Source organism: Coturnix japonica, chromosome 2, assembly GCF_001577835.2.
Source record: "Coturnix japonica isolate 7356 chromosome 2, Coturnix japonica 2.1, whole genome shotgun sequence".
NCBI lineage: Eukaryota > Metazoa > Chordata > Aves > Galliformes > Phasianidae > Coturnix > Coturnix japonica.
Genome location: NC_029517.1, coordinates 111138606 through 111165395, shown reverse-complemented (window position 1 = coordinate 111165395; position 26790 = coordinate 111138606). Strand labels below are relative to the sequence as shown.

Genomic DNA, 26790 nt, shown 5'->3' with positions numbered 1-26790 from the left:
GTACATGAATGTCAGAATCTGTACATTATGGATTTTGGAAAAAAAATCAATTATTTGTCTCCTGAATCAATGTCAAGACTTCATTCTTGGTTTTGATGATTGATGCTAGACATATTTTTTGCGATTCAATCAAGCTCTGTCATGATGATCCCATGTAGTCATTTTAATGACACTACTCACATACCCGCAAGTAGTGTGGAGTACAGAAATATGTTTGAGATACAGAGCCCAAGTACTCAGAACCTTTCAGAACTAAGACTTTACTCTTGACCTTAAAGATGCTTTAGTGCTACCGGTAGAAGCATTGACATTACCAGTATAATAGCTCTTCCATAGTCTAGTGGAGGATTTCTATTTATTTATTTATTTTTGTAAATATTTTATGTCATTGTGAAATTAACTTTTGGACAAGGACAGAGTATTTTATGACACAAACGCCCCCTATCTTCCTGGATTTTCTGCAAGTAATACTATTAAGGGCCTTGCTGTGTTAAACTGGATAGATTCAAATAGGGAAATAATGCTTCATGCTTACAATGAATACAGCGCTTCCTGTATTTTTGAGCCGCGCTTCACGCCTTTTGGAAGCAATAATATCATACCAAAAAGACACACTGAGAGATGCCCACTGGTATTTGCTGCCTCTGCCACAACAGTGATGGTTATGGCTTATCATCAACATATAGACAGCTCAGTAGTAGTGAGAACTGATGCTCTCACTGCTCTCCCATCTTGGGAGGTATGGAGCAGGCACAAGCTGTCCTGTAGGAGATGCATGAGCCATTTGGACCTAGAAACTTTGGGCTGACCAACAGCAGTGTTTGTGCGTCTTCCTCAGTCCTAATCACTGTCCTAATCACTGTCATCAGGAAAGATCGTCTTTTTGGCTGTAAAAAGCAAACCAGAACAGAAACAACTCTATTTGACTCTTCGTGTTTGCCAGGTGCTTGGTGTATTTCCCTCAGTATGAGGGATTTCAAGCTCTCAGATCCACAGAGCCAAACATTCTAGGCTCAAGGAATGCTTTTTGTTTGCTTGGCTGTGATCAGTGAAGCTTCTATATTCAGAATACATGCTGAGGTGCATGTTCTGAACATATGAATAGTGCATAGGTCCACTACTGTCTGCAAAATGTAACCTATTTAATTCTGTAGGAGATCTGATTTGCTGCTTTGAATAAATATATGGTGGACAAATATAGAAGTAAAGATTAAATATATGAAAATGCAGATAAGGATAACCATCAGAAATCCCAAACCATAACTATCAGAAATCCCAAACCAATCAATACTATCAGTTTACATAACCAGGAAATATATGTGGATTTCTCTAATATCCCATGGAGAGAAAGAAAAGATTTTCCAGCTATTCAGAATGGAAATTCATCCACTGCAGCACTAGTGTAGAGGAAGACGTGTCCACTGTAGTGGACAAGAAATGAGAATCCATTAAATCTGGCCCAATCTCTAACAGTAATATCATATGAGGATCTGTGCTGCAATTTGTGTTAGTATGTCCAGGTTTGCTTTCCTAAATATTAGTGTTTGTAGCTGTTTTCACTATTCATTCTGCTTCTTCTGTGTGCCTCTTGCTGGGCATTTTCCAGCTTAAACTACGTGCTCGTCACAAAGGTTCTCTATAGAAATTATAGCAAAGTATTTTAAGGCATTAGGCATGGAAAATATTTTTCTAACCTTGCATCACTATACCTTTCTTAACAAAGGCACTGAACCCAGTGTTTCAATTATAGGTCTTACACAAACAATTGGGCAACAAGCCAACAATTTTCATCTCTATATTCCAGGACCAGCAGCATTTGTTTAGCTATAAATTCAAAGGTGATGTATGTTATGATGTTCTGTTGTGACTAGGAGGGTAACTGCCATGATTAAACTCTTTCTCGTATTAGTTTAATTAAATTTATCACTTTCCAGAGACAAAACAAACAAACCAAACAAACAAACAAACAAAAAAAAAGCAACATGACCAAAAGAAATAAAATCAGATATTTCTCATGGGAGATGCTACTCTACTGACTTTTTTTCTTCCACTTCAGCATCATTGTCTCACATTTTACCTCTGTGCAAAATAAAAGGTACAGATTACATGAGGGTTGTGTCAGTCATGCAATGTCTGTCTTCTTCCTCTCTCACCTGGAGTGTTTAGTGGGGTTGTTCTTCTCCCTTTTCTGTTCTAATGTGGTCACAAAGCATGGAAAAATTAAGAGGGAAAAAATAACATTTCATAATACTCTTTCATTAATTCTGCATGTAATATCCCTGTCATTTTCTCTTTAGGCACATTGCATTTGATGGCTTGTCATCACATGGAAAAGTAACCTTAAGTTGCATTTTTAAAACTGTCTACTATCAAAATAATTTAAAAGCAGGTTTTCTTGGGAACTGTGCATCTTTATGGCTGGATAAAAGTCTCTCAGGAATTTGCCAGAATTCCAGTAATCTGGTTTTTGCAAGCTTCTTTCCAAAGAAACCTCACTTGAGGTAGACAGCTACTTGAGGTAGATTATTTGGCTAACAGTGGTCCAGAAATGCATGGTTAGCATTTATGCAGAGACAGATAAATAATCCTTTTTTAACTGCAAAATCCAGTGTCTTGTTTTCATTTGCATTCATCTATGGTGTTCTGGGAGGGAAAGACAAGTAAGATTTTTTTCTCTACCAGCCAGACAGTAATTACTTTCTCATTTTTTTACTGTTTCTAAGGATTTATTTATTTATTTATTTATTTCTAGGAGGTCATGTTTGAAAATGGGTCAAAAGGAATAAAATTTGATCTTCTCTTTCAGTCAGATGAAAGGAAACAGTACAGTCGGTACAACTTAAAGCTGGTATAACTGCAAACAGTCCCTGCACATGCTTTCATGGAGCGCTGCTGGTAGTTTCCTAAAAGCATGTCTCACAGAGGCTGAAGGAAAAGGAAATGGTAAACAAATGGTATCTTGGGTTCCATCAAGAGAGGGGTGGCCAGCAGGGATAGGGAGGTGATTGTCCATCTCTTCTCTGCTCTTGTGAAGTCCCATCTGGAGTACTGTGTCCAGGTGTGGAGCCCTCAGTACAAGAAAGATGGAGATCTGTTGGAAAGGGTCCAGAGGAGGGTCATGAAGATGATCAGGGGGATGGAGAACTTGCCCTACAAAGGCAGGCTGAGGGAGCTGGGCTTGTTCAGCCTGGAGAAAAGAAGACTGCGGGGTAAACTCATTGCAGCTTTTCAGCACCTGAAGGAAACCTATAATCAGGAGGGGAGCAAACTCTTTGAAAGGGCTGATAGTATCAGGACAAGTTCTGCTTTCTCTTCCTATGAAGTTTCCAGCAGGGCCCTTCCCTACTAGAAGGAAGCCGCACTCTTGACTGTGGGTGTCTTCTGTTATAACTATAAGGAATTAAGGAGACTTGAGAGCTACACTCTGCCACAGGGTTTTAAGTTGAAAGAGGGAAGATTTAGGTTGGATGTTAGGGGGAAGTTCTTTACTAGGAGAGTGGTGATGTCCTGGAACAGGCTGCCCACGGAGGTTGTAGATGGTCCTTGTCCTTGGAGGTGTCCAAGACCAGGTTGGACGGGGCCCTGGGCAACCTGATCTAGTAAATGTGTATGTTTGGTGGCCCTGCCAGGCAGGGGGGTTGGAACTACATGATCCTTGAGGTCCCTTCCAACCCGGGTCATTCTGTGATTCTGTGAAGAAAATTCACAGCCTGTAGCACTGCTCTTCTTTTCCAAAAGTTTATAAGTTTGCATAGAATGAGAGCCCAAGATAGAAAGAAGTGACAGCAAATGGTTTAATGCAATCAATAGAAAATTTGATGCCCAGATAAGGCTGCAGACTATTAAATAATGTTTTTTTTTTCAAAACAATAGACAGTTGTGATATATTTTAATGCTAATATTTTATTCATTAATTTCAACCAACTGAGCTCCCCATTATGAAAAGATAATACACCAGGAGTGATAAAAGTTATGTTGTCAGAAAGAAGTGAAATGATTAAACTCATCTCACATCTTTTCTTCAACAGCCCTGGACCTTGTGTTGATGACAAGAATTGAGGGACTGTAAACACGACTACCAAAAAATTGCCTGCTGCTGGGAGCAATGGGAAAGACCATGTTTTTCAGCTTTACTCAGCTGTTTGCTGTAATGCTCCAGATTACCCTGTGATAAATGGTGAAAAAGTTTAAGATAATGCTATCATCTGAGTCTTTATTTCTTTTCTGTAATCAAAGTCTATGTGTAACTACATCCTTCAGCATAACCAATTAAGAAATCATTATCAGGAGAAACTGTATTTATTATAGCAAAATTACAGTCAATCTATCCAAACCATACAAGAAATTATAAACAAATCCATGTAAATATGATAGACGAGAAAGAAAACAAGAGTTACATGTACCACTGAGACACTGTCATAAAAATAGGTTTGTGCTAAGGAGGACAAGATGCTTGCAAGATATTTTCAGCCATTTCTCTGCCCCCAAAGGATTGCTGCTGTGCACATAAGCCACCTAGCACACAGACTTAGCCTAGCAGAGAGTTTAAGCACATGCAAGCCTTGAAGTTTTTGACCAGTTCTTTTGATGCTCACACTTTAAAGGTGCTTACACAGATAAACACAGTTCAGGTGAGTAACAGTTGTTGTTGTTGTTGTCACAGATATTGGAGTTTTGTTCTAATTAACAGCACTTTTTTCCACATAAAATTTTAGTTTGGAGGGAGCTATGATTATGATTATTATTATTTCTTTAAATTAACATAGTTTGAATTTGTTACAGATGTAGCTTACCAGTTTGGGCAGGTGTGATGAGGTGCACTTGAGAGAATGAGACCTATGCTTCCATATTTAGTAAAAGCCTCAGCAAACCACTTTATTTTTCTTCCGTCATTCCAGCAGACAGTACAAACCACCTGCCTTCTGTAAGACAGTGTTTGCCACACACTCCTGAAATGCCTTCACGTTGCCAGTCATCCTGCTTCTTCTGTGATGCTTCCCGCCATTACCTACAAGTTTAGTGCAAAGGTCAAGCAGCATTTGCTGGTGCTTTATAAGAGCAGGGATCTTGGCTTATTCTCTGTCAGGATTTGAAGTGTTGCATATTTCTGTAATTTGAAAACTCCCTGGGGACAGAATGTGATCCATGCAGAGCAGACACAGCCATCCTTCATCAGGTTATTGTGTTAAATACCACGTATATTAAATAAAAAAGTAATGAGACCACTTCTGAGAAGAGTAAATTTGTTTTTATGAGACTGGGGATTCTATTCACTCCAGCAATCCATCGGCTTTCTTAATAATTTACAACACAGATTAGAGATTAAAGAAGAGTTATCTGTAGACATGTAAATAAAATCAGTGCAAATTGGTGACAATTAATGGTGATGTTCTTATTATGTTCCGATATAGTGAGTAAACACTTCAGAAATCACAGCATCATTAACAGAAAGTATCTGTTTCACAGAGCTTACAAGTCTGTCCTGAAATAATGCCAGATCTTATGTTCATAAGATCTGTTTTTCTGTCTGCACTTGCTATGTGACACTTGATCCCACTGTGGTATTGCACTTCGGAATGGAAAAAACCCAACAGTTTAGTTAGGCTTTTAGGAAGCATTAGCTAATTATAGTTTTTATAATCTTCATTTGGAACTGGTCTCCTTCTTGTAATAGCTGAGATCATCCCCCTCTTGAAGCATCCCACATGTTCATTAACTGGATACCCTGTTTTACCCACAGATGTGCATCTCTGATCTCTTAATTCTTTTAGTCTATCTTAAGTGAAGTAGTAGATTCTGAACTACTTGCTGTTTTATTTTTCCCATGATTGATTTCATTACAGCTTAAAAATTCAGAGACAAAAAAAAATCAACCATTTTTCCTCTCAGCTTTTCTGTGTACATCTTAATCCAAACGTTATGAGTTCTAAAAATCACTGCACAACAACGTTCAAAATTCCCTAAGTGATGCCCACATCTCTGACTCATTCTTCTTGTCTTTAACTCTGGATGTATTCTCCACACAGTAAGTTTCTGTATCTGATCATAAAAAAATAAAGAGAATAAACAAGTTTTGCTGAAACTCAATATAGTTCTTATCTAGTGTTCCAACATTTTTGATTCTGATTTACAGAGCCATAAGAACATTTGGGTTGGAAGGAAGCTCAGTCATCTAGGCTAGCTTCCATAACAAATATCAACCCCAAAATATCTCCTATATCCTTCAGAACATGTCTTAGAATGACATCACATATTAATTTCACCTAGATTATGATCTGTCAGGAAAGTTGATTCCTTAAGATGTCTCATTTCATTTGATTTACTGATACAAATGTTGGAAAGAAGTATAACCAGTGGTCTCAGTAGCCTCTGGATGGGATGAAAATGCTTCCTGCATGGTATGTCAATGTAGAAGAAATATCCAGCTGTATCATATGCTGATGGAGGATAATACTGAAACCATAAGGGAGAGTAAGACATTTGAAGTCCTAAATTTTACATTAGGTGAGATTAACATTTCTACAAGAAAGCTGGGTTTCAGTGCAAAGGCAACCACAGTGTTACATGACCAATTAAGGAAGCATCCAGATGACTATGTAATAAAAACAGCGAGTAGACTCTGTGGATGTTGTGACACAGACACAAAGATCAGAAAAAGAAAGACCTATCTTCAGTTGACATGAGTATCTTCACTGATGTACAGTATGGCTATTATGAAGGACATAATTATTTCATTGCTAATATCAAGCAGTACTAAGATAATGTTGTTATGTCTGATTTAGAGATAGTGGAGGAGTGGAGGTCAGGGAGCCACAGGCCACAACTCCTGCTCAGATAGTTTCTCCTGCACCTATTTCCTATTCATCTTCCAGTTTCAGTCTGCCCCCATTTTTCATTATGCACATCTCACAGTCCTTTTCTGCATCCCTTCCAGTGCAAACCATTCTGTGGTTCTGTGATTCTTCACATCCACGTCCTCCTTTTCCTGCTGGCATCTTACAGCCTCCTCTCCAGGCTCTTCACAATTTTTTGTTCAGATTCTAGAATACAGAACCCAAAATACCTTTATTTAGAACTGTTTTCTTGTCACCTCAGAAGCTGCCAGAGAATTCTGCTTATCAGTATCGCGTAAGGGGTTTTTATCTGTCACTGGAAAATACAGGAGACTATAGTCACGTTGAATAAAAGCAACCATTTTTTTAAGACGCTTCTACTGGGAAGTGTGAAATTAGGAACTGCAAAGAAACAGAATTTGAATTCTTACTAGAAGTGATAATTCAGATTTTTTATTGTCGTGCCAGGTAAAGATATTTTTCTACCCTTAAGTGACTCTTCTGGGGCCTCCTGTATCCCTGTTCTGTCCGCGTGCAGAGTGATGGGAAAGTCCAGAGAGGTGGTAAGGGATGTGGAGACCTTTTCAGGATTTCTTTTTGACTCCTCCAAGGAAGTCAGTGTAAATGTGCGAGTGAGCTGCCATTCACCTCTCCCTTCACTAACACCCCTTCTTTCTATCTGTTGTCAAGCTGAGATCACTTCGCTGGCAACTTTCTCTCAGTCTTTAAATCATTTCAGGTTTTCAAGGCCATCTCTGCACAGAAGGGGGCTGGAACACTTTTCTGTTTTTAAACTGTGAGGTGACCCACAGCTTGTTCTGTTGATTCGGTACTCACAGTTTTCTCTGATCTGTTGCCTGTACACTGGAGTTATTGGGCTTTGGTTTTTTTGGTACTTGAGAGGAGTAACTAGGCTGTACAGAATGTTATGGGAGACAGGTCTGGTAGAGACAGGGCCAGCACATCCTGATTTTGACATTTTGTATTGGAAGAGACCTTTAAGATCATTAGTTCCAACCTCTATGCATGATATTTTCAAGCACAGAAGACTTTTAGAGAAATTTGAGAAAGCTGATCCTCATTTCACAGTGGAAAATATGCAATGACTTCTCATTAAAAGAAAACCACTTCCCCTAAGCCCCAGTCAGCACCATGGAACTCATCTGCATCAGTGGAACTTCTGGTAGTGAAGGTGATTCTGGACTAACTATATGTATTTGCTTGCAGATATCTTGCTCAATTTCTGTATAATCTCTTGATTAAATCTTGATCATTAATCACATTCCTGTACTCCCAGTTTACATACTGACATGACACAATTGGGATGCTGTTTGCTTCACTTCAGAAAGAACTGTACACAGGGCTCAGGCAAATGCCAACATGCAATTTTCTGAAGTGCAAATGCACAAATGGAATGGCTGCAGGTGGCGGAGTTGGTCCAATGGTCATGGTGTACCCAAGAATATTGTGGAATTCCTGAAGATATTTCTGTTTAACTAATGAGATTCTTAGATTACAACAGTTATGTAGGTTTTGAACATGCCCTGAAAATAAGGACAATAAAGAAAAAATGAGATTTTGCAGCAGCCGTGCTTCTCAGCTGCCGTCAAACCTCTGAGTACGTTTGGGTACACCTACAAATTGCATTATGCTTGTGGAGTTTAACGGGGAGCAAAAAGAAAGAGAATGCCGCTAACAAAATAACATCTTTTCAGTGAAATTCAGTGAAACTTCATCAATGGTATGAATGTATACACAGGTACAGGTCTGCGTGTTACACTTGTAATGGCATTGCATTTGTTACTGTAGCGGTGCTTTTTCAGTATTTCAAATGGTTTCAAGCTGCAGCAGGGAAGATTCAGGCTGGACATTAGGAAATATTGCTTCTCAGAAAGGGTGGTCAGGCACTGGAATGGATTCACTGACCCTGGGTGTGCTCAAGGAATGACTGGATGTTGTGTTGAGGGACATGGTTTAGTGGGAGCTATTGGTAATAGGTGAACAGTCGGACTGGATGATCTTTTAGGTCTTTTCCAACCTTGGTGATTCTATGATTCAGTAGCACAGAAGAGAAATACTTGCATAGAAGTGCTGACACTGAAATTGTTTTCTTTCTCCTATCCACTTTTTTTTTTTTTTTTAATTAAAAGAGCACTTTATGTAAATTTGAGAAACTGTATTAGAGCCATTGCATCCCTCGCAGGCTCACAGAGATTGTTTTGCATGACTATTGACAATGTGAACAATAATATTAAATGACATGCCAAATCAAACTCAGAATATCCAGCCAGAAATACATCCAGATACAACCTTGAATGAAGTTTTAAGCAGTATTTAGTGAAAAAGATGTTTAATAATGATGAAAAGAAACAGCTTTCAGTCAGTATAAGCCAGGGCAGCTCACAGTAAAACATAAATTAACACTTTCAGTAGCACTTTTACAAACATTCTCGTGTCAGAAATTGTTCTCAGACAATAAGCTCACCCTCTAAAAACAACTATTCTAAAAGATGTCAGTGAATTGCCCCATGTATCAGGTCAAAGGTATACAGGATCACACATTTCCTACTGCTGTTTCTTCACTGTGCCCAAGCAAGCAGCAGAGGGCACAGCTCGCACAGAGCAGATCTGTGGCCATACCTCCTTCTGCGTCAAACGTCTTCTGAATGTAGGAAGTGATGTTTCATTGAAACACTAAAGATTCCACAGCTGGGAAGATCTCTGGAAGATGTTTATATTGCATCATTTATCCAACAGTAAATTGTGTACAAAGTTGCAGGCTTGAGTGTGCCTAATGTAATTCCCAGAATACAGGAAATATCATGGATCACTGGGGTATTTATTTACTTACCACACTGTGCAAACTCCAGAAAACAGAATACACTTGAAACATAAAAAACTCTTTGGACAAACATCCGCTCCATACATGCAGCTCAAATTTGTTCCCAAGCCATAGCAGTGGCATTAGGCAGAGCTATGTTGAAACTGATCAGCAGCTCCCACTGGGGTGTCTGAAGCCAGACAATTTATTGTACAGGTAACAATTTTCAGCATGTTTCTAGCACAGAAGTCTGTGGATTCTTCTCAAGGTGAAAGACAAAAGAGAAAAGCAAGCCTCATTGCAGTACGCTTTGATTTGGTGTGTGTTTCTTTATTTTTCTGGTAAATAGTTAAGTATTCAACAATCAAAAGTTTGAAAATATTCAATGTAGGGCATTTAAAATGTGCTATCATGACATATTATTTCATATATCTATAAGACAGATTAATTCTGTATGCTTTCTTTCCATATTAATGGACAAAGCTAAAAGGAACAAAAACAACCACAGCACTACTCCATCATTTCTAATGTAGCTTGTTTTGTGTATCAGTATAGCTATAGATAAAGTGTGTGTATTTACTACCAGCAAATCTCTGCTGTGTGAGGTTTTTTTGTTGTTTTTTTTCTCCCTACAATTTTTCCTCACATCAAGGGATTCACGATGGCTTGGAAGCGAACTCATTCTACTTAACTCCAAAGCCTTCATAACCTGCCAACTATCCTACCACGAGAGTGTGTACAATACCGATAAGGTAAGATCATCTAGGATGTCCTATTTAGTACTGACTGCAGCATTACAGAAACAATGGTATCTTAGTTGGACCTGATGATCTTCAGAGGTCCCTTCCAACCCCTACAGTTCTGTGATTCGTTGTGATTCTCTGCATACAATAACTAAAAATCAGTGCTGTAAAAGCCAGGAAAAACTTTTTGAAACTTTAATTATTTTGTAGGGCTTTTTTCACACCCATAAATAAGGTCAACAGGCATCTTGCTTGAAATAAGTTAAACACATATATATCCATTTGCAGATTCGGAGCTCTAGACATTAAAATTTGCCTGCATTGCTTTGAAAGCCAGGGATTCACTTCTATTTATACTGTAAAGGTTTTGCCAAGGAGATCACATTTCTTTAAACCCACTTTCCTGGAAAGGTGCTAACAGTCTCCCTGTGGAGTGTAGATAGCCTAAAATGTGAAGGCAATAATCAGTGCTTGATGGAATACAGGCTTGTGTTTTAAAAAGCTTGATACCATTCATGCTCGTTAGCTCAGCCTCCTTTATATCCTTTGCTTCTGTGACATTTTTTGTGGTTACTGCTACAGCATTTTATTCCCAGAGTTCTAATGCTTTAGTCTGATTTGACAGTGCCTAGACCACAAGTAATCTGGAGGATTGCACAAAAGCCACAAATAAACGATCAGATGGTTTAAATCATATTATTTTGTTTGCATTTGTAGGTATCGTACTTCAATCCCTATTGCAATTTGTAGAAGTGTTTTACTTTAGAAAAAAGTTTAGTGCTCTTTGAGTTCAGATGTCTTGCTGTCATTATATGATGGAAACCCTCACAATGGTTTTTTTTGTTAGAAGGAAAGGAGACTGCAAAGTGCTGTGCAACAACATGCAATGCCGTGACATCAGCCATCCTTCCTAAGATGTATCATTTTACCTCCTGAGATTTAGCTGCTTGTAGAAAAGCTAATTGTGCAGCCACATTGGAATGTCAGAAATTAAAACAAGCGGTAAGTATTTGTTCAAAGAGATACTTACTTCTTTTCCTTTACATTCTGATTCTGGAAAAGAGTTCATCATATTACTGCTTTATCAATATTCATACAGCAAAATATGATATTGTTTTTAATAGTTTTTAAGTTAAAATTGTAAGAACCAAGAGCTTACACTTTAATTAAAGAACACAAATAAATAATTTAACAGCAGTGGTAGAGTCATAGTTAAAACTGAGGTGCACTTAGGGAGTATAAAAAGGTGTTAGGGAAGGAATCATAAGCCAGTTGTGTTGGGTTTCAAGAAGCAATCCAGTTGTCCTGTCAGTCACCCACAGTGTGCTGCACTGAAATCAGAGATATAGAATTACTTTTGAGCCTGGCTGATGAGATGGTAAAAAGGTCATAACTCTGAAATCTGGCTCCTCTTCCAAGAGATCACTTTACTGAATCTCTGCCATGCTCACCTCGCGCAGAAAGAATATTTTTCATAGTCAGAAAATTGACGTTGATTATCTGATCAAGCAAAAGATACTGTGGCAGTTTTTCCACAATATATTCCCATTGCATCTATCCAACAAGACAAGATTTATATTCCAATTCCAGTCATTCTTAAAACTTCATTTATCTCTTTCTTAGTAAATACAAAATAATCTCACTCTAGTGTGCTATATTGTTTTTTACTGATTTATTTTATTTTATTTTGCATCATATTATTCCCATGTCATGCTAGAATGCACCGTCTCTTTCACTCCCACCATGCAGTTTCAGATCTCTCTGATTTAGTCTCGTCTACTTGGTCACTTTTTCTTTGTTTCCACGGGTAGTTCTTGATCACTGACAAGAAGATCTTTGCTATTGTTTATATATTTCTAACTCTCTTTGACTACTACTACAAATAACCAACAGCAGACAAGGAATTTGCTCTTCCACTCTAGTATTAGTGAGACTATTTGCAGTTGTTTTCCTGCTTTGGCTATCACAGGATTGAAGGAGTTTTCCTGCATTGTTTCAAAGAAACAGTGGTAACTGAAGTTAGATCTGGTTAAAATTCAATATTTCTATTCTGCAAACTTTATAGATTTTACTCTTGGCTGCTAATTTTCCCATGAAATGCATTCAAATGTGTTTTGATTCATGAAATGAGAAACTCTTGAGCCTTAACAACTATGCTCAAATTCTTCAGGCTTAGATGTCCCTCCAGGATCCCTAGCAGTCCTAGGAGTCAGTCAGGTAGGGACACATATAAGCCACTAATAACCTTCAACTCAGGGCTCAAGCCCCAAATCTTCTCCTGCACTAGGAGAGGAACTGCTAGTCCCAAGTGCCCAGTATGAAGGTAGCCATTTTGGGCCTCCTGCCTTCCTTAGAGTTGCAGATACGTGGGCTGAATCTTTTTACTATGTTCATGCCACATTTAGTTTCCAGAGCTTCAAAGCTTGGTCTCTGACAGCAACCCAGGTCTGTTTTGATACTGAATATGGTAGTGATTTAGCACAGACACTCTAGAAGGTAGCAATCAAGGCTCCAGCTTCCCCTCACCCCAGCAGGGTGCTTTGGCCTTGCGGCAGGTCCTGTTACTGAGCTTTCCAGCTCCCTCCAAGTCAAAGCCTGGCCAGACTCAGTCTACCTAATACTTCAGATTGATCTGCCAATTTTGCTATTTTCATTTCTCACATAGTTTACATAACAAGGTTTTCCAAGGACTGTAAGTTGTGTGCTTTTCACATCAAGAAGAAATATGGTGGTGGAGTGCATCACTGAAATCTGGCTAGGAATCTTTGTAATTTGACTGGGAAATTGGATAGGGACTGGGCAGGTGAAGCTGTGTCTCTTTCAGCAGAGGTCTACAGTGGTTATTTTCCTTTGATGTTTTCCATTCTTATAAAACATAATTTCAAACAACAAAAAAATTACCAGAAAATTGTTGTTCAGCTGTGACTGAGGTTCACCTAAAAGCTATTATATTTCTAGGCATCGATGCCACAAGTTCATCGGGTTATATAGTGTTATTTGCACAATGGTATCTGTAAACCCTGACGTCAGCTGTGGACATCTGCAAAGGCAGATATCAGTAGTTTTCTATTACTGAGAATGGTCTGTAAGAAAAACAGGAAAATACCATCAGGTTCCATTCTTGCAACTCAGGATGACAAGGCAATGCTTACATAAACTTTGTTTTATAGAGAAATAATTGTTCTCTTTGCTTAGTTCAGATGGTTACATATAGAGATAATAACACATCTGCTTAACTGTGCTGCAGTATTTGTCAAGCATATGCTCCTAAAAATACAATCACACTTTCAAGTGTGTATGAAAGAGAGTTTAAGCCAGACAAAATCCCATATGTATTAGTAGAACTTAGCTTTAAAACAGAGTCAGAATGTCATATCTTACTACTGATGACAGAGGTGTTTGTATGTGAATGTTCTTGAACTGCAAAGTAGGACCTACTTCAGGAGAAAACTTTGGAAGTTGGACTTCACTCATGCATTTAATCAGGTATTGATCCTCAAGAAATGTTGAAGATTCCCAGCAGAACAAAACTGGCTTGAGACCATTCTCCAAACTCCTGAAGCAGGTGGGACTGATAGGTTTTGGATGACCTATTTTATTAATCAAAGCATTATTAGTGATGTTGATTTACGTAGCTTAAAGTAGAAATCTTCATTTGTATGTTTGTTTCTCCGATGACCCAATCAGCAGCACAAGTTATAACTTATTGCCAATGGAGACCATCAGTCTCCTAGTGATACTAAGACCAAGGAAGTAAAAGAAGATGCACCTCTGGGACTTCTCCAGATTTTCTGGAAACCTTCTATATGCAAAGAGATTGTCAATGATGGACACTCATTCCATGTGAATTCTGAAGAAAAATAATCAGGTTAGTAAAAGGGGGATCTGAAAAGAAGCACTAGAGACATTTTCCTTACATTCTCTTATTTTTCTATTTTTTGTTGAAAACAAGATTAGATACCCTTCAGGAGTATTTGTAAAGCTTAGGGAATGCTTTCTAACTTTATGTCAGTTGGCAACAGCAAGAAGTGTCACAGAACATCCAAATTATGTCCCATAAATGTAGGACTTGTTGGCAAGTGTACTTGTAGTTTATGGCAAAATAGTGACCGATAATTTCCCAATAGAAAACATCCAGAATAATAACTCTTTTGGGGAGTAGAAGGCAGAAAAAGAGTTTCTAAACATAAACATTCAATTGCTTTTTGGTTTTTAAATCACCTTGATGAGGGAGTTATACATACATAAAAGTTAATCACAACATACCTTCCTATGAATTCACTCTGACCTAAATTATTAGTAGGACTATTCTGAAATTACTAAAATACAGCCAGTGTTCCTGGCAAACCACTGCTTTTCTGTATGCTTTACTGTATGATTTGAATGTCACAAAGTCTTTATTGATTGATGTCTTTACTGAATTCTATGCATTTGCAGTGCCAGCTGGTGGATATGCTGCTGGAACCTACAGACTGTGGCAGTTTCATTTGTATTGGGGTCAAACTGATGAGCAAGGCTCAGAGCACACGAGGGATGGAAAGAAATATGCCTCAGAAGTAGAGTCAATGAAAGAATAGCCAAAGTCATGTTTCCAAACCTCGGATGCATCCATCAGCACCAAGGGGAGGGGAGGAAGAAGTAAGCATAGGTAGATTGCATTGCATTGATAATAATTCTATTTTGCAAAAGCAATAGTATCTCTGCATGTAGAAAGTTGACTTCACCAAAAATAATTAGGGTTTTATGGTCAGCACTTATTAAGCTAAATTCATCTCACTTGTATTAAAGTAATGAAGCAGGGCTGAAAAAAGCAGATACAAAAGTAACACCAGCTAAAGGTTGAAAATTTCAGATGTGCAAACTCGTTACTAAATCAGCTGTGTTGTAGAGAGTCTGATCACCCAAAGCCCTGCTATAGTTGCAGCTGGAGGTCCTCACAGACAGAAGCATTCTGATTAATGTAATCTGGGCTTTGTCCTGCTAACAGTTATCAGCATTTCAAACAAACAATTCATGCTCAATCCACACAACGTTATCTTTGGCAGGTTTTAGATTTTAGGAGTATTGCATACAACATGACAACCTAATGAAACAGATAATTTGTTCTTAATTTAGGCACGAGGAGCACACAGCCAGAAGCATGTTCATGACAGGAGATTTTCTGCTATAGAGAATGCTAGAGCTATCTCATTTGATACAGACAAGATAAGAAAGGGGTGTCCTTCTGGAGTTGCATCCTGCCATAAAGAGATAGTGCGCTCAAGCAGTGTTGAAGCAGCATTATTGTTTATTAGTTTGCCTTGAGGCAATGGTCTAAATGATTTTTAAACAGTAAAAATAGGTTGAAAAAACTTGTTCCACTTTAAAATACATATAATATATATATATAATGGTATATATGGTATATATAATATATATACCAAAGTTTAAAATTCTAAGCAGTATGTGATAACTTCCATGTTCTGACTCTTAGTGGCAGAATTTCCTCTTGCAATAGAAGTAGTTTAGGCACTTTTCTGGCCATGTTGCTTGAAACACAATACACATTGTTCTGTTCTACAAATTGCCACAGAGTTACGTAGTTGGTAAAGAATTCTGAAGCATATTAATGGGTGCGAAGGTAAATAATTAAAGATACTATGATTTCCACATTATTTAAGTTTTGGAAATGTATATTTCACACAAAAACAGCACAAGAGATAACAAGAAACATCCTAGATTTAATAAAAGTTTCTTAAAATGATACTAAAATACTACCAAATACTGAGAAGTTGTAGACATATTCATGTTGAATGCAAACCACCCAGTGTCATTACACTCATGATCATCAATGTTTTGCAGTAAGTGAGGCTGTTGTGTATAAATATTGCAGTATGTGTAATAATGTGAATACACTCCTCAAAGTGCTGTTTAATCTACTACATTTTTAAACATATGGAAGAGAAGACATACACTGGGGACTTTAGCAGCAGGCTTATAAAAAACCTTTTAAGTAAGTTGTGATTTTCCACTTCTTTATGTGTTTACCCCTAAATTGCTCTTGGGAACATTTGTAGTTCTGCCCACTTGAAGATAAGGGCTGGATATGGGGTCCGACACTGCCTGAGCAATTCAGCAGAATGCCATAAATAAGCCAGTGTTTGTAAGCTGGTTCTGAATTTCATTATCAGACCCTGAGAGTGCAGAGTGGCATTTCTAACTATTGTACTCAAATTCCAGCATATCTTCGTGATAGAACCAGCAAAAATGATCCTTTTCAATTGCTTTTCAGCTTCATCTCATTAACTTGAATGCAGAGAAGTATTCAGATCTAGCAGGGGCTTTCTGTAAGTCGGATGACTTGGCAAGTCTGACTGTCTTCCTGAAGGTCAATTAATGACATACTAATAACATATGCATCTCTCTTATCAATTCTGCACTCAGAGATGAGCACTAGAAACAGCATATGTTTTGTGTTATATCAGTAGAGAAGTCTGTCATCCCAACTTAGACAATATTGCCAACTTTAATATCATAAAAGAATATATTATTATATACACCAAAATAGAATTACTCATAGTCCACATTGTAGAAAAATACCAGCAAAATCATCTTTCTGAATGCTTCCTAAGTGAATCTGAAGAATAAACACAACTCTTGTAAAACAAAGCCGCCATATACTTCTGAATTACGTATTAGTACTTCTATTACTCTTTGCGTCACGCTACAGAAGCAAAACTTCTTGTTATTTTCACACAGTTCTGAATTTATCTCACTCACAGTGGGTTTGCAAAGCTGATCTTATCAAAACGTTCAATATTTTTTTGGCTACACCATGAAAACAACCACAGATACCCTTTCCCTGATTCCTCAGTTCTATATCTACTTAAAATTACCTTTGGTGCCCATCACCAGCACAGCCTTGTAAATGAAGTTGAGAGGGGGAGAAAAGGGAGAAGAGATAACAGCAGAACTGTATGTTTCCTAAACTGTCTTGAAAATCCAGGGCGGTTTCTGCTTAACCTTTCATATCAGTACAAAATAGTCTGAGACGCAATCTGAATATATGAATTTTAGTGAGGCACATTAAAAACACAGTATAACATCTCCCACAGGATTTTAAAAGTGAATGTAGACTTTGCCTCTGGACATGCAAATGTGAAACCTTCCATTAACCACAGTGCACAGATGAAGATAAATTATATACGGAAGTGTTTCATTTGTTTCACTTCCTTAGGAGCACAAGGTTTACCACCCTGAAAAAACAAACCCTTTAGTCAGTGATGACTAAACCAACTCTCTGGTAGCTGATAGGATTGGGGATGTAGAGGAAAGTGGTTTTTTGTTTGCTTGTTTTTTGTTTTGTTTTGTTTGTTTATTTTAAAGTAATATTGCTCATTATTGTTGTTTCCTGTTTGTGTCACCAGGACAAGTGATTCACCACTTATGCTACGAGAAAACAATAGTGTTTTGAAATAACTTCAACTGATTTAGGAATATAACACACTGTAGTCTGAAATTTTAAGTAAACGAAATCTTCATCTTGGTTTTCATTAAGACAGCGTATCATTTACAGGGTAAACAAGCTCCATTTTCTGATTTTGATCTTTCAAGTCTACTGCCCACATCTTTGGACCTGCAATGGCTCCCTGACTCATCCTCCCCTCCATGAAAGTGTTATCTAGATTATCTTCAAAGAACCATACTTTCCTTAAATGTCATCCCAAACCTGTCTGAACAAGGGATTTTGTGGTGTGCCAAAACAGCAAATGGCCACAGTACATTACTTAGCCCATTAAGTGTTATCATATGGAGCTGCACTGACTGCTTATCATTTTATAACACTGTCTGTAGGACAGGCTAAAAATCCAGTCCCTCACCAGCCTTATCAAGAAGAGTACTCATTCTGCTCTAAACTCTTATGGACCTGTCTTTTATTGTAAGTGAAATTAATCAGTACACAGCTTCTTTCAAGGAGAGTGTACACATCTAGACGAGATGTCTGTTGATTTTTGCAATTAAACTGCTTATGTTAATTGAAATTACTGATGGCTATTGTTTTAACTAATAAAAATGGTTTCTTTTTCTAGTTCACCTGATGTATATTGAATTGAAAATAAACCAGTAAGAAAAGAACCTTGAAATGAAACAGTATTGTAACAGTGTTTTCAGAGAAACTGTGCTATAATTACTGTTTTATTTCACCTGCAGGATCTAACGAAGAATATATGCACTGATATGTGGCTATGCAAAAATAAAATATGTAGGTCTGGTTGCATCAGATTCACTGATTCTCAAGCAAAGCAGTGCTCAGCTTTACAAATGGCTCCAGCAGTGACAACTGAATTATTTGGTAGCCAGCAGTGGCAAGGTCTAGACAAGATAAGTTAGACTCCACAGGGTACATCATGAATCGCTAGAAGAGAAAATAGATTTCAGGTGACCCCATTATGTGATTTGAAAGTTGTTTATGTGACACAATGGAGTACCTTCGTTATGTGATTTGCACACCTTTGGATCTACAACAGTGCTGTAAATATTTGCAGTTCCTCACACTTCTTCCATTAAGCACAGAAAGCTTTCAAATCTGTTTTCCCAACATGTCCAAAAGCTGAATTGCTTAAATGTGAATTATTACCTCTAATGCATTCAGCTATGTTCAGCTGGACCTATTCCTTGGACCACTTCTCTTTCCAGCTAACCAGCATGTGCAGCCAGCAACTAAAGCAACAAAGCCTTGGCCTGTGACTAGCCACCCTAGTTTAGTGGCAGCAATTATCACAGTAGAACATGTGAAATCAATATATCAATCACTTGTCCCAGTCACTGTGCCCTGGACCTGGCTTCTACATATTCACTGACTTGTACCAAATTAGCCTGTTAAGGACAATGTTAGAATTCAAAACTCAAACTTAATTCCATACAATGCATTTGTAAAAGATACAGTATGGATATACCATACCATCTTTATTCAGTTCCTAAGCAGGTAGCTCTGCTGTGTTTAACTTTGCTTATGAAACAGCTACATAACACTAGCCCTTATATATGTATACTTACAAAAAGCAGAGATTATTTAATCTTATTCTCCTAGCTCTGAACTAAATGAAGACTTATTAAACTGAAATGCAGAAAAGTGAGCACAGAGAGCAGATAACACACAGCAGTTAAAACAATCTTTCAGCTCAGTCTTAAGACCTTCAGCTTCAGGAATGAGAATCTCCCTTTTTTCAGAAAAGCTGATTTTCTTCATGCTGAGTCAGATATAAAATGGGAGCTTATTTATAAGTATGGGAGTGTGGAGCTCGGGGTTCAAAGACAGCCTCCACTCCTGTGCTAATTAAAAAACAGAGAAATCAACTCTCAACTGGATAAACATGCCTTGCTCTGCAGCAACACCTATTCCAATTACCTTATTCACGAGAACTAGTGAAATATGTCTGTCTGCAGCTTTATGAAAAGAATTACCAAGAGGCCAATAATTCCCTCTGGTAATTTATACCTTCTTAATGAGCAATGAGGAAACCACAATGCTTGTTTCTTCCTTAGTAGAGCGACTGCATCAGAATCATAGAATGAATCATAGAATCATAGAGTGACCTGGGTTGAAAAGGACCCCAATAATCATCTACTTTCAACCCCCTAGCTTTGTGCAGGGTTGCCAACCAGTAGACCAGGCTGCCCAGAGCCACATCCAGCCTGGCCTTGAATTTCTCCAGGGAACTTAGATTGCTTGGTGCCTCCAGAACTTAAATTGCTGTGAAAATCAAATGGATGTATTTATGGCAACCAAGAAAATGAACAAGCAACTCATAGTCTAGGAAGATGTAAGGCAAAGGAAATGTCCTTGTCTTGATCAAGGAAAGACAAATTCATTTCACAGTGTCTCTAAACTTTGGCTAGCAGTGATGTGGACATGGCTTATCTTTATAACAGAGAAAGATAGCGAAATGAAAACTGCATTTTATTTTAAGACATAAAACTATCACTATATTGACATCTACTGGCCACATAAAAGAGAGTGAGAAGAAAATTACCTAGTGCGGCCCTTTGAATGGTTGAGTGGCAGAGACTTGAGAAAATTACACAGAAAAACATAACTATTTTAAGTCTTATTTTAAGAATACAATTTTCTGCCTTTTACATTAAAATTAATCTTTTTTTTTTCTTCTTTTTTTGTTTTTTTTTTTTTTTGGTTGGAGTTTGACGTTCTATCCATACATAAAAATACCAGTACCTGTGTACTGTGCATCAGTAGCCAAACCACACAGTAAATCATAGAATCATAGAATTACCCAGGTTGGAAAAGACCTCGAAGATCATCAAGTCCAACTGCAGCCTAACCATAGTATCCTAACTCTAACAACCCTCTGCTAAATCATATCCCTGAGCACCACATCCAAATGGCTCTTAAACACATCCAGGAATGGTGACTCAACCACCTCCCTGGGGAGCCTATTTCAGTACTTGACTATTCTTTCTGTAAAGAAGAAAATCTCTCACAGTTCCAAATGTAGACAAATGCATGCTACCACTTAGACAGATCTTCTGGAGAACTGCTGCAAAATTTCTCATTCTGCCAAGAGTCACAAAATAAAGTAAATGTGCTGAAATATAGTTCCCTCATAGCTCCACATTTGTCTAAGTGTAGCTCCACTTAACATATAGCATCTCATCGGCAGATCAAACATCAGGTTCCAGCAGCACCTTCCATCTTCAGCACTGTCAGACTCAATAAAGAAGAGTCATTTGTGGTGCTTATGGGATAAAATTGGATTGGTTACTGTTCCACCTTCATTTCTTCTTTAGAAATTTCTTCCTAATTCAACTTCTCATTCATGTTGAGGGAAACAGTATTGTTAGAACTACACAGATGTCAATCAATGTGCGTGCTTTGAGAACTCCCAGAAAAAAGCACTGTAGATGAGATAGCTCAAGGCAATATAGGCAATGGTTGATGATACAGATTAGGAATTTTATCATACATTCTATAGTTGCCTTGAAAAAGAGAAGACCTTGTCTTACTGCACAGCTCTGATCACCTTTATATCAAGCACAGCAATACAGGGAATGAAGAGCTGATCAAGCCTGGCAGTTCAGAACAAGAAACAGAGTGTGAAGGCTGCTAACAACAGTGCTGGGCAGTAGAAGAGAAACCTGAGAGTTGAAGTCACTCACAGTAGATCATTAAGAAAACAGTCAGATATAATACTACATCTTGAAGCTCTAAAAAGTAGCTTTCAAACCAAACCACTTGTCAAAATCAGGGTACTCACTGTTCTTATTGTTTTGATGGCATTATTTATCAGATAAAAGAAAAGATTTGATGAAAAAATCCAACCAAGATTGATAGTATATAGCTATCTATGCAAAGCAAATGCAGTATAGCTTCACTGCATGCTTTTCTTGGATTTTTCTGCGTTATCATAGTGCTCAGATAAAACACACATTTTTTGACGGCTTAATCCATAGCTATTAAGTCCCATAAACACTTAAATTAGCCCCACACACACTTAAAAATCAACAAACTGAATTGGACCACAGAGTTCACCACACCATATCAAGAGTTAAGTCAGCTAGAACAGTGTAGCTGCAGGAACAAGACACCAATGGGTGGTGATCATGCCAGCACAGTGTACTGTGACTAATGCAAGTGCTATTGGTTACAGCACCAAGCCAGCATCAGGCATGAGGTTCCCCAGGGAGGGTGCTAAAGGAGCCTGTGTGACAGTGGTGTGGCTGCTGTCCCAAGGGAGCCCCCTGTTCCCAAGGCGTTCCCAGCAGGAATGTGGGTGGTGGTGCTGCTGTGGGGCTCCCATGTCCCATGGGGCCTGGGGACACCAGTGCTGCTGCAAGACTAGCAACAGCCACAGCATGTTCAGTGCCTGCATCCTGAAACAGGCACTTCTCTCACTATGAAACTATCTCCACCTGATCCCTTCTTTATGCCTGTTGCATTCACTTCCTATTTTGTCTGTGGAGAAACATAGCCGGCATTTGGATAAATCCAGGAAATTGAGTGGCTGGAATCTCCAAACAATGTTTACCCCTCTCTGGGAGACCCATGAGCTGTGGCCAATACTGCTAAAGCAGGAGAAACCTGAGGATGGTGGAGAGGCATCTGAGAGTGTCACAAGGCCTGGCGGCTCTCGGTGCGTCTCCCAGCAGGGTGACGGCTGCTGGAGTGTCCTGGATCTGTAACAGGACACAGCGGGGACAGCATGGTTCATGCAAAATGGGGCCACTGAGCATGGTCTGAGGGTCAGACTGGCAGCTCAGCTGGCCTAAATTTAGTCCAGGCTGAGGCTGCTGAATGGTGGGCTAACCCCCATGTAGTTGAGCGCTAAGCAAGGCAGTTTCCTAAAGAGTCTTTTTTACCTTTTGGTAACAAAACCACCAGGCAATATCCTTTCGAGGTATGGTGCAAAAGAGTCATTGTGTGAAAACACAAAAATGCATAAGAAATGCCCAAAATGTTCACTCTCCTTCAACAACTCAAGAGTATTTTCAACCCTTAAAAGAGCCCTGTAGGATTAACATCAGACAGGACTTCACAAGGCTGACAGCAAACAGTGTTGCATTTTGCACACCCATTACATGTCCTGCAGCAAGGTTTATAACTTGGATTCTTCTGTAATTTCATCAAGGGAGAAAAGGGCTCCAGGGAAAGCCTCCAGACAGCTTTAGATCATTATTGCAATGGAAAGCTCAGCCAAGACCTACAGGATTGTTTCCTATTTCACTCACTGTACCCTGTTTCTGGCCTCCTAGGTTTCCCTGCTATGAGCATTGCTGGCCTATCTCTGATCTCTTAGCTTTTCTTCCAAGTATTTGTTGTATGTGTATTTCTTCAAGTGACATTTTAACTCATTCGTGCATATCTGATTGATGAGAGGGAGGTGGTAAACACATGTTTGGCTCAAGGGACCAGGCATTTATATACAGAAGAATAAACTGTAGGCCAGACAGAAATCTCGTTTCTGTAACACAACACCAGGTTGGAATAATTGTGAAAAGACTGAATTCAAATACATGACTCTACAAAACAACACTGAGTGAGTACAATTACATTATTGTCTAGTTGTGCTTACAGCTGTGGCAAATATGGCATTCATGATCTGTAGATTTCCAAGCATAATGGGATCTAGTCATTCCATTAGTATGCTTAGACTAACGATAAGATTAAGCAACTTTGTTCCCAAAGCTTATGCTTTGAAATCAGTAGGCATCCAAAAGGAGGGATCCTTATTGCCACGGGGCTGGAGCTGTCATTAACTGCATTTCTGAGGTAGTCAATATATCAAGGAAATTAAGAGATTCTTTTAAGAGGCTTAACAAAGAGTTAAGCACCAGTCTGAAAATACCAACTTGATGTGACTAGTTCAAGGCCATGAAGAAAAACGGTGTGAAGTTAGGAACAGAACAGAGGTTATGCCCAGAGCTCCCATGCCTGATGAGGATCAGCCATAGGGCAGACCTGGCATTAAAACACACCTTTCCAAAAACACCTTCCACCGCCCTTCATGAGGCAGATATGTGACTTGCCCCTGGCCTGAAGTCACCTCCTTCTACAAATCCAGATTCCCAGGCCTTCGGTGAGCTAGAAGATACCTCACCTCTTTCCTCAGAAAGGAGGGGGTGCCCAATTTCTAGTTGCTCCCAACCTCCTTAATCTCACCTGTGTGCTCCTAAAGTTGACCACAGGACCACAGGTTTTTGTCTGACCATATATGCTACAAAAACTGTGGCTGTTTCCATAGTTAAATCAGCATTCCACTCATTATGTGGCTTATGTGACATGAAAGCCACAAAAATCTTAACTTTTTTGCTGAAAGAAAACAGAATTATGAGCATAAACAAGCATTAGCACACATGTTTCACAGATAAGGAGCAGACCTGGAAAGACTTGTAGTAGTGTTCTGTAGATGTATTTTGGCATCTAAAATGAAACCTGGGCTGACTGCCAGTGTCTAACAAGAACTCAAAAACGTCATATGCCTACCTCATTTACAAGACATCTAAATACCACCAGTGTGCAGGAATACCATGTGTAGTGGTGCCCATGCAGCAGTCAGCTGATAGAGATGTAGGAGTCCAGTCTGAGTGGATGCCTACAGATGTCACACAGGTGTTCCATTATGACTTCAAAAGGACAGAGGCTCTGGTTGGTTGTACAGCTTAACAAGGGATTCCTAGTACTCACAAGAATCATAGAATCAGAGAATGGTTTGGGTTGGAAGAGGCCTTTAAGATCATGTAGTTCCAACCCCCTGCTATAAGCAGGGACGCCTACCTCTAGGCCAGGTTGCTCAAAGCCACATCCAGCCAGGCCTTGAACACCTCCAGAGAGGGGGCATCCACAATCCCTTTGAGCAACTTCTTCCAGTGTCTCACCGCCCTCACATTGAAGAATATGTCTTTCTAATATCTAGTCTAAATCTACCCTCTTCTATTCTAAAGCCATTTCATTTCATCCTGTCACTACCTGCCCTTATAAAAAGTTTTTCCCCAGCTTTCCTGTAGACCCCCTTCAGGTACTGGAATGCTGCTATAAGGTCTCCTCAGAGCCTTCTCCAGGCTGAAGAGTCCCAACTCTCTCAGCCTGTCCCCATAGGGGAGGTGCCCTCTGATCATCTTCGTAGTTCTCCTCTGGACCTGCTCCAAGAGCTCAATGTCCTACTTGTGCTGGGGGCCCAGAATTTGGCACAGTACTCAGGTGGAGTCTCTACCTGGAGGAGTGTTAGCTGTGTCCATATGAGCAGCTAGAGAGGGGCAGGATTTCAGTGTGGTCAGCTATTGCTGGGAATCTTCCCCAAATGCTTTTGATAAATGCTAGCTAGGGGTCTCTGTGAGATGCAGTGAAATTGTTGTACCCAATAGCCTATTGGCCTGTGATTCTATGATTCTATGTGGAGAGGGATACCCTGGAAAGTTTGTTTGTACATGTCCCAAGGACAGTAACTGGGCCCTGCCTTGTTTTACTTAACATGAAAACTGCAAAACACATCAGGCATGCTGAATTTCTCTCTGGAAGAGCAAGCAGGCTTTGAACAAGTCCATCAGGAGATTTCTGCTATGCAGGTTTTTAATGTGAATACTTTCGTAATTGGATAGTACTTTCACTGTGGGTGTGATATTGTGCCTGTCTGTAAACTCAGAAAATAGAAGTGACATCAACAAGAATATGCAAAAAACCAACTTCTTTTTAGCTATCTATCCATTTATTTGGTTTATGGTTTTATACTTTGATTGGAGCTTATCCTCTGACGAACAAGAAAAGTAACTCTCCGCCAGTAAGAAGCATTAGGTAATGTTTGTATAGTGCCTACCAAACCAAGAGTGCTAAATGCTAGGAGTGAAGCACATCTTAGTCCTCAAACATGTTAAATAGTTGACCCAGTGCACAGACTGGGACAACTGCAGACTCCAAAGAAGCTGAAGATAGCCTTAAGCCATAAGAAAAAAGGAGCCTAGAGCAGCTCTCTAAGTAACACCATTTAAAACACAACTAAACAGCAATAAACGCTCTTTAGAAAAACAGGAGCAAGCTTTCTTTTTTTTTTCAGTTCAAAGCAGTTCAGTCAGTCTCTCTTTATTCTTGCATGAATTACCATATGCAAAGTGAAAGGGAAAATTCTCAACTTTAATCTTTAATCTTTCTTAATCTCAACCCACTTTAGCAGGAGCTTAGTGCAAGTGACTGCACAGCATTCAGGGAGTTGTTTTGTTTTAAGCTACAAACACCCCCTGGACACACTGCTGTGCTGCAACACACCCTCAGTAGTAACTAGGGAAGCACAATCATAAGTCTTCTGCATTACTTAAGCAATATCACCTACAGGCAGAGCGTATACTCGAGTGCTGTTCCATTCTGATATGCTGGGTGTTCCCTCTCCACGTGGCAGGGCTAGATTGCTAGATGGCAATGGGGGCTCTGGACGTTGTCAATACCGTTAATGTACTGCCACTGTGGGTGAAATCCAGATCAGGGGTAAAAACACCAGATATCCAATAAATAATACTGATAATGATAACCTGACAGAAAGGAATTTGGTAGTGTATTGTTCTGTTCACCATCAAAGTTTCATATTTCTGTAACCACATGGATCTATTTCCACCCACCGCGCATTTGAGTTTTGCTTATAGGAATTAAGAAGCTTGACTTAGGCTGAGACTGAACACATGGTTGAATAGAGCACTACTGTGACTCTTACACTGTGTAGTTTGATGATAGAATGCAGTGAGACGTTGCTCTTGGTTATAACTGTATTTATAACTAACAGAAGTACTGTTTAAATCATCTTCAGCAGTTTTTGGATTGCTGATGCCACCTACAGACCTGGGTACACAGCATTCTTTTGACTGCCCACGGCTTGGTACCTGCTTTCTGCATTACTACGAGTGTTTTAAAATAATT

At 39.1% G+C, this 26790-nt stretch overlaps 1 protein-coding gene across 1 annotated transcript in view; it reads right to left on the bottom strand.

Moving 5' to 3' along the window:
• CA3 (carbonic anhydrase 3) overlaps nt 1-24503 on the bottom strand; it is a 41178-nt gene extending 16675 nt beyond the window's left edge. The window contains exon 1 of the mRNA XM_015855895.2: nt 24376-24503. The gene's annotated coding sequence lies outside the window, so the exon portion shown is untranslated. The remainder of the gene's footprint in view (nt 1-24375) is intronic.
• Between the last annotated feature and the right edge of the window lie 2287 nt (nt 24504-26790).